The 8,957-nt window shown below is 36.1% G+C and overlaps 2 non-coding genes across 2 annotated transcripts; both read right to left on the bottom strand.

Moving 5' to 3' along the window:
• Window positions 1-764: 764 nt before the first annotated feature.
• On the bottom strand, window positions 765-869 carry LOC111477365. The gene has a single exon (XR_002717284.1). It is a non-coding gene; the product is annotated as a U6 spliceosomal RNA (small nuclear RNA).
• A 1,100-nt stretch (window positions 870-1,969) lies between these two features.
• LOC111477341 lies at window positions 1,970-2,075 on the bottom strand. The gene has a single exon (XR_002717261.1). It is a non-coding gene; the product is annotated as a U6 spliceosomal RNA (small nuclear RNA).
• Between the last annotated feature and the right edge of the window lie 6,882 nt (window positions 2,076-8,957).

The following is an 8,957-nucleotide window of genomic DNA, read 5'->3' as shown; positions in this document are numbered from 1 at the left end:
TAAAACAATACAAAATACATACAAACTTTACCTGAAATATAGAAGTAGCATGTGGCTTGAGTATTATATACTCAGTAAGTGCCCCCACTATTGGAGCTAGAAAATGAAAAGACATACAAACATGAATGGGACCTATCATTTTAAGTCGTATTCCCTTAGGTGACTATCCTAATGGGATATACAAACATGAATGGGACTTGTCATTTTAAGTTTCCCTTAGGTGAATATTGTAATGGTGAATGGGAACATGAATGGGACCTGACCTTTTATGTTTCCCTTAGATGACTATCCTAATGGGATATACAAACATGAATGGAACATGTCATTTTAAGTCATATTCCCTTAGGTGACTGTCCTAATGGGATCGTTGGATGAGTAATTAAAACATGCACATGAATAAGACCTATCATTTTAAGTCGTATTCAGAATTATTACACACCTTCTGGGTCCCTTCTATTCGGGCTAGCATTCTCTAGTGTTGTTGTCAGAAACCCGAAAGTAGTAGCAACCATCTTAACATCATGTTAAACATAATGATCATATTCCCTTTCATAAGGTTCATCATAAGCCCCATGCTTGTAACATACAATAATTCATGAGGTCCAAAACAACCTCTCTTCCTATTTTCCTTCCTACCATATGATTTTATATCATAACTTTCAAAATCATGTCTTGAGGTTGTGTATCATATCAAAGCCAAGTTTTAATTTGGGACCTATGGATTATGGGCCCACTACGCTTCCGCTGCGCCACTGTGATTTATAAAAAAATTGGACAATTTTTCGATTTGTATGTGTCATCCTTCCACAAGGACCATGCTAATCTTCTCTGTATCGTTCCAATTTTTACCCGTTTTAACCTATATTCGATTGTTTTTCCCTGATTTCGATGTGGACCTTATTATGATTTGAATTAGGTTATACTAGAGAAATTTTAGAGAATTTGAAACTCCTAACACAAGAAAAAGCTTGCTCGACAAGGCATTCATCATCCACATAAATAGTCATTCTCGCTTTTCTCAAGTAATGCTTGTGTAAGAACATAATAGCATGGGAGAATATCTATCCTTAGGGGTTAGAATATGCATGTTTAGGACTCTAGAAGGACTATTTGGATGAAAATATTTTATATGCTAAGAAAAATTAAGGAAATATCCCTAGGATAAGAATTTATGATGCATACCGATTTTTATGCTTTCCATTGTGCTGGAATTGAGGATAAGATATTATGATATGTGTTCTGGGTGACTAATAAGTGTTATTTCCCCATTGAGTTTGCTTGAATGTTTAGATTATGATTTCCTTAGTGGTTGATAGGAACATATCCCTAATAGGCATGCATGAATGAGTAGATTATGTTTTTCGTGCTTTATGTGATTGATAGAAATATCTTCCTAACAAAGTATGCATGAGTGATCTAAGCTAATTAGGGCATTAGAGCTAGAGCGGTTTATATGTTTACCTAGGTCAGTACATTTCTATCGAGCACTAAAGGATTATGAGTAGCAATCATACGTCTAGACTTGAGTGCACCGTTGACCTAGGTCAGTACATTTCTATCGAGCACTCTAGGATTATGAGTAGCAATCATATGTCTAGACTTGAGTGCACCTAGAGATTGAGTTAGCCCCCAAGGATCTAATCCCAAGCATCATAAAAAAATGCGAGATGAGGACTAAATCACCTAGATGCCCCTAAGGACTCAATAAGCCTCCATGACATTTAAGAATGATTAAGAAAGCTTAATCAATAGTATAAAAAATCATCATCATATTAAGGAAATGTCATGAAAAATCAATAATAAAAGTCATCATCAAGGGCATCAAACATTCATCACGTACAAAAACAGTGGTAGAGCTGCCTAAGTAACTAAATGTAAGCTCCCGTTCCTTAAAGTTAAAAGGACATTAAGGATTGATATCAGAGGTTATGGGCCCAACACACTTCCGCTGCGCCACTCTGATTTATAAAAAAAATAGAACCATTTCTCAATTGGTTTGTGTCATCCTTCTGCAGGGGCCATGCTAATCACCTCTGTATCGTTCCAATTTTTACATGTTTTGACCTATATTCGATTGTTCTTCTCCGATTTCGTTGTTAACCTCATTATGATTTGAATTAAGTTATACTAGAGAAATTTTAGAAAATTTGAAGCTCTTAACACAAGGAAAAGCTAGCTCGTTAAGACATGCGTCATCCATATAAATAATCATTCTAACTCTTCTAAAGTAATTCTTGCTCAAGGACATACTAGCATGCGAGCATATCTTGCATTGAATGGTAGATTATGCATGTTTAGGACTCTAAAAGGGCTAGGATGAGATTTTATGATGCATATCTATTTTTATGCTTTCCGTTGTGCTAGAATTGAGGATAAGATACTATAATATGTGATGTGCGTGACTAATGGGTGTTATTTCCCCATTGAGTTTGTTTGAATGTTTAGATTATGATTTCCTTGCTGGTTGATATGAATATCTGCCTATTAAGCATGCAGGATTATGTGAAATTCTTGAACGATGTGCTCACTAATAAGAGGAAGTAAGAAGAATTCAAGGTGATAGCACTAAATGGAAAGTGTAGTGCAATTCGAAAAAATAAAATCCCACTAGAGGAAAAAGACTCGCGCCCATTCACTATTTTTGTATCTATTGGAGGAAAAAAGTTAGGCCGAACATTATGTGACTTGGGGGCAAACATCAACTTAATACCTCTATCCATTCATAAGAAGTTAAGGATTAGTGAGGCTAGACTAACTACAGTCACCATCCAACTAGTCAATAGATCCATCACTTATCCCTAAGCAAAGATCCAAGAAATTTTAATTCAAGTGGATAAATTCATATATCCAGCAAATTTTATTGTTCTAGACCATGAAGCGGATCGTGATGTACCAATTATCTTAGGAAGACCATTTTTGAAAACCACCAGAACATTAGTAGATGTCCACAATGGAACTATAATTTTGAGAATGAATGATCAACAAATAGAATTCTATGTCAATGACACTCTGAAATGTCCAGCAAAGGGAGGAGAAAGCTCAACAATTTATAAATTGACAAAAAATCCAACAAATAGTTGGAAACAACAAGAAGAACAAGACAACAACTGGAATAATTGCATTAAATAACAAGCAGAATGGTAAGAACTCATAAGAGTTTTTGAATCACTGGAATCGGAGGAAAAAAAAATATATCAATGAAGCCAGCTTTTGAGAACACAACCTTGAACTACATATTAGAAGCATAACTATTTGATATATGAAGGATAAACTTCACGAAATTATTCGCACCCAAGAGAGTTTCAAAGGGGCATCACTTCTTTATTAATGGATAATTGAAAAAAATGAAAGGAGAAAAAGGGAGGGGTCACGATTTGCAAAATATATATATATATATATATATATTTGATTAGAATATTTTACCTATACATTGTTTTCAAGTTTATAGTGACTCCCAATTAAAAATGACATCCAAAGATTTTGTAACGATCTTAGATTTTCTACTAACCTAAAGTTGCTACCATCATCTCTTATCCAGAAATAAACATTGAAAAAATGATGGTAAAACATTGTTATGGACGTACGTGTTGAAAACGTCTTTAAAGCAACCTAATGAAAGTACAAAAAAAAAAAAAAAAAGTGAAAATTTAAATTGAAAAATTCCGTATACTAACCTATGATCTAGGAATTTAAATACTATGCATGTGTTATAGTCTTTACTTGACGGTCGAGCTGTACAGGGGTGCCTTGCCTTTACCTAAAATGGAAGTAGCACATGGCTTGAGTATTTTAAGAAATACTGAGTAGGTGACCCCTATTTGAGTCGAATGCAATCACGTATAGTTTCATGAGTGGGACCTATCATAACTGTTTATTTTCATACAGTGGCTATTCTAACCGGGCAATTTGGATGTGTACTTAATTTCCCTACACACAGTCTACACGTGCGCGTATGGACCCACTAGTTGTTCACACACTTCTTGGACCGATTTCTGGTCGGGCGAACCTGACCCTCTTCGAGCTTATCTTTGACACTCATGTCACGTTGATCTCTCGAATCTTGTGTAAGCCTCGACTTAACTTGAATGCATACTCTTGGTGTGTTGGATGATGGACTATCCTCCTCGGTTGCATCATGATACTTCTCAATCTTAGCCCTCTCATGGTCGGATGGGTGCCACTTGAGGGTCGCCCCTTGACTATCTTGCGTGTGGGGGTCACAACTTATTTTCTCTGAGTGTGGTTGTGAACTCTTACCCATTTAACTTAGTCATCATCCTCGATAACTTTCTCGCCTCAGAATCGTATCATTGATTGTGACACCAATCAACAACTACCTATGACTTTGCCTTTTTATGCTAAATAAATAAATTACCTATTCTTGCACCCTCCTCAAGTTAGAATAGTAACTACGGTTCATTGCTTCTATTGGCTAGAACACTAGACTATCTACTCATATAGGCTCCTCCATGGGCTAGAAAAGTGTAAGACCATGGTTCCCCACTACGCATAACCAAAGCTACCTTAATAGTGTATCTTCTATGACTCTTGGAGTCCCTTTATGGGTGATAACTAATTCTTATGTACCAAGTAAACCCTAACCCATGTTGATTAATTTATGAATAGGGGTTATGCCCAAACGTTCCTATAGGGTACATAATCATCCCAAAAAGTTTGTGTGACTCAATAGCTAGGTTTTAAGATCAACTTATCGTAAGACAATAGCTCATGATCTAAAATGGTCATAGCTCATGATCTAGGCCACACAACTATCGCCCAAATACTAATTGGGGACATATGAGCAAGATACTCAACCTACTCAAGTAAAGAAAAATAAATCAATAAAGAATGCTTAAGTACTTGTGGGATAATAAAACTACTTGTATTCACAATTCATGCAGCAAATACTGTACAAAAGAATATTGTGCTAAACGGTAAAGTTTTAGGTTTTCGAGGGTTATCTTTCATAATGCGGTCAATTAGGCTTCTAAATATGAATGTTAATCATTTGCCAAAGGTTCTAATCGAATCCTACAAGTATTTTTTTAAAACTTTCTCGAATTCTTACTTACTAATTTGGTTGTATTTGGGTTCTCTATTCACGACTTTCCCAAGGCGGAAACTCCTTCAAACTTCTTGAGTAAGTGGACAATAGTGCCTATTTGCAAGAAAAATAATTTCTTTTTTTTTTTGAGAAAGGGTCTAAAAGTATTTGAACCAATTCAAAAATGTGAGCAAAGGGTTGTCTATATAGTAGTTTACTTGTTTGGTCGTGTTCGTGATCGCTTTTTGCTACATTCTGTAAGTTATTTTCTCCTTAATTTTCTTGGGTAGGTACCAAATTGAGTTTATTTTCTCCAACATCAAATCAAAACTTAATGAGAACGTGGTATAAAAATGGTTAAACTAATCTATTTATTACTTAGCAGGTAAAAAACCTAAAGAGGATGATATGACAAGCTCTAAAGCTCGCACACCAGAAGCACATAAAAATCTCAACTTTGTATCCTCTAAAAATCATGTTTTTTCTCTTGATCAGTGAGCGTCTACTCGATTTCTTCACGAATGGTGTAGTTCTACACAACATGAATTGTATAGGACTGATTTCAATTCATTTGACTTATTAACGTGCTAGATATAAGAGGTTAAAATAAGGTACCTGAAAATGAACTTGCCTAGATTTTCAACTTCAATTTGTTTTCGGATTAGGACCATACATTGCTTATTTTTTTTTCACAACTTCTTCACTGGTTTGTTCCTTAACTTGCCCTAAAGCTATTTTTTTTCACTTCTTCACTAATTTGTTCCTTAATTTTCCCTAAAGCTAATGAAATAAGATCAATGTTATGACTCGAATGACGGAGAACGAATTTCGTGGTTTAAGTTGTGGATTTCAAAACTTACAAATTCATCGTTGGCCTTTGGATTCTTCACTAAAGTTGCTCCTCTCCTTTCCACAAAGTTTAACAAATTGGTTTTTAATGATGAAATTTATTGTGGAGGAGTAATTTTTCAATGTTTAGAAACTTAGGCCCAAACTTGCCTAAAGAAACTGAGGGTCTTCCTTTGCTTATTATTCTTTGAGCTTTTCATGCTCAAGATACTTTTGGGATAGATTTTACATTCTAATTCTTTGGAATAAAAAACAACAAAATTCAAAACTTCTAACACAAGGGCTTGAATGACAAAACTCTATCCTCCTATTAAGCTCTTTCCTCATTAGTCTAAAGAGACCAAAAGTAGCCTTTGAAATTTTCTATAAAGGAAGATTTTTGAAGAAAATCGAGAAGGCTTACCCAAAAATTTTCCTTGAATTACTCTCAATTCTTTGCCTAATTTTATAAACGGAAAAAGTAGTGATGTAGGTTAATAACATAACGAGCCTATGCATCATGCATACAAAATTCTTGACAGATCTTTCATACTTAACATAGCTTACACAACATGGTGTATGGAGGTTTATACATAAAATATTATCAGCATCATACTATTCTATAACAAGAAATAATCACATTATACCACACCTTATAAATATGGTATAACACAACATAGGGACACGAGGCACGTGTAATCGTACAACGTACAATTCGCTCAACCAAGCCAAAAGTCGAGCCACTTAACTGAGTAGCTTAAGTCGAAGTTGCTAATTTAACTATGGAGCAAGTCCAAATCTATCCTTTGAAATCCAAGTCAACTTATGAGAATTCACGACACCGAATTAGAACACGTTCAGCGTTTTAATTTACCTAATGCCCACAATTAAACCTATAATTTATCTTAGAATTCTTTAAATTGGGCAAAAAGTGGCCATACTCATCTCAATTTCTTTTAGAAATACTAAAATGGGCTTCAAGAGGATTAAAAAAAAAAACAAAAAGGGAAGGTCTAAAAAACATTGGAACGAAGTGGTAGAGTCGAGCTATGCAATCGCTGAGGAGGAGAGCAGGTCACGACATTAGGTCGAGTCAACAGCTATGATCGGCACAAGATTTTCAAGCGAAAAAATCCAAAAGGATCAACTACAAAATCATGGTGGTTCTAAACGTTTCAAAGGCGGTGGATCATTTCTCTTAAGTCATGAGCCATGTGCGTTCATTTGGAGCAAGAAGCAAGCAACATCGAGTCTTCAATCACGAGTTATAAGCTTTTTCATTTTTTAGGTTTTGAGTTCTCATGTTCCTTCCAAATTGGAGAGCTATAGTCAATCATTTCCCTCCAAATTGTTTCTATTCTTTCTAAATAAGATTAACCACAATTTTGGTGAAGGAAAGAAGGGGCAAAATGGCCCAAATCTATCTCCCAAATTTGGGCTGCCATTGAAGTAATCCAGAGGAGGTTAAAAAATTCAATTCGATTTTACACGCGAATTCGTCGCGTGAGACCTATCCCAGTTGGTTTCTGCACCTCCAAGAAACATTTCCATAGAAGACCTGAAAGGGTAATAGCTAACGCAATATCTACCACTTAAGAGTGTGAATAGATATGAAAATATTATTGCCAAAGAATACAGATTTAAGAATAACAAATAGAATTGGGATCAAAGGTTCAATCACAACATTTACATACATACAAGATACCAACTAATACCTACAAACAAGGAAAACATAAACTATTTAAATCTTGACAATAAAATAAAATATACTACTAATCAAATCTAAAGATAAAAATATTCATTGAATCTAAGATATATTCTATAACTAATATATTCTCCAAATATTAACGGATGATGAATATTTTGACTAATTCAAACTAACACTAAGTTTGCATTAAATTTTGACAGCCTCCCTTCTTGCAAGCTTATATTCTCAATAGCTCTCAGAGCCTTTACGAAAAACTTCAAACTTCACTTTCGCAAGTGCCTTAGTAAATATGTCCGCAACTTGCTCATTAGCCTGTATTTTCTGCAATTCAACATCCTGCATTAGCATTCTCTCAAACAAAATGATAATGAGTAGTCACCATTTCTTGAATAAGCCTCCTGATCAGCCACAAAAATCCTTGAATAGCCATTGTAGCAGCTACATATTCTGCGTCACAACATGACAAAGCAACTATGCTTTGCTTTTTACTGCACCATGAAATTGCAACAGAGCCTGCTGTAAAACAAAAACCTCTTGTGGAGCATCTATCGTTCACGTCACCTGCCCAATTAGCATCCATAAAACCACTAGGATTTTTATCAGGTTCAGCACCCCGCCCCACGGGTCCAGAGTTATTGAAACTCGACTTCCTCCAGCTCCTCTCTGTTTTGTCCTCAGCAGCCTGACCAATTCCATTGCCAAAGCTCTGTTTTCCAATGGCGTTGGATTTTTCAGTCTTCTCACCTGACACTTCCATAATTTTCGACTCTAACTCCTTGTCAAGTTTTTTCCAATCATGTTCTTTCTCAGCTAGAACCTCTTCCCTCGGCCTCACCATTCCAAATGGGTTCGAACTCTTGGACCTCGCCTTCGTCCCTAATATCTTTGACGACTTCACACATTCACCGGCAGCGTACGTGGCTGCAGATTAAGCTTCGGTCGACTACCACCACCCCCGCTACCCGAATTACCTTCATCTTTCTTCCTCCTATTTTCATCAAAGACCCTTGACAAACCCCACATCGAGTTAGATGAATCATCGAATACCTGTTACTCCTCTCATACGAACCATTCGAGCCATAATTCCTAAATCCACCACCAACACGACCGGAATTTAAACCTTTCTGGCATCTTCCCTTCCCTCCATAAAAATTAAAGCCATCCCTCCCTGAATTCCGATCTTTTGATTCCTCCAATTCTGGTGAGAAAGAGTTGTAGGCTTCAACAGCTTTGATTCCATCTGATTGAAGCTTTTCCACAGACTTAGCGAGGTTACTTTGGGTTTGGTTGGATTTAGACACCATGTACAGCTGGACCTTGAGACTCTGAACTTCATTTATGGCAGAGGCCAATGCAGGAGCATCCATTGCGTGCTGC

This window comes from Cucurbita maxima, unplaced genomic scaffold, assembly GCF_002738345.1.
Source record: "Cucurbita maxima cultivar Rimu unplaced genomic scaffold, Cmax_1.0 Cma_Scf00003, whole genome shotgun sequence".
NCBI classification, from domain to species: domain Eukaryota; kingdom Viridiplantae; phylum Streptophyta; class Magnoliopsida; order Cucurbitales; family Cucurbitaceae; genus Cucurbita; species Cucurbita maxima.
This window is presented reverse-complemented; position numbering and strand designations above follow the sequence as displayed.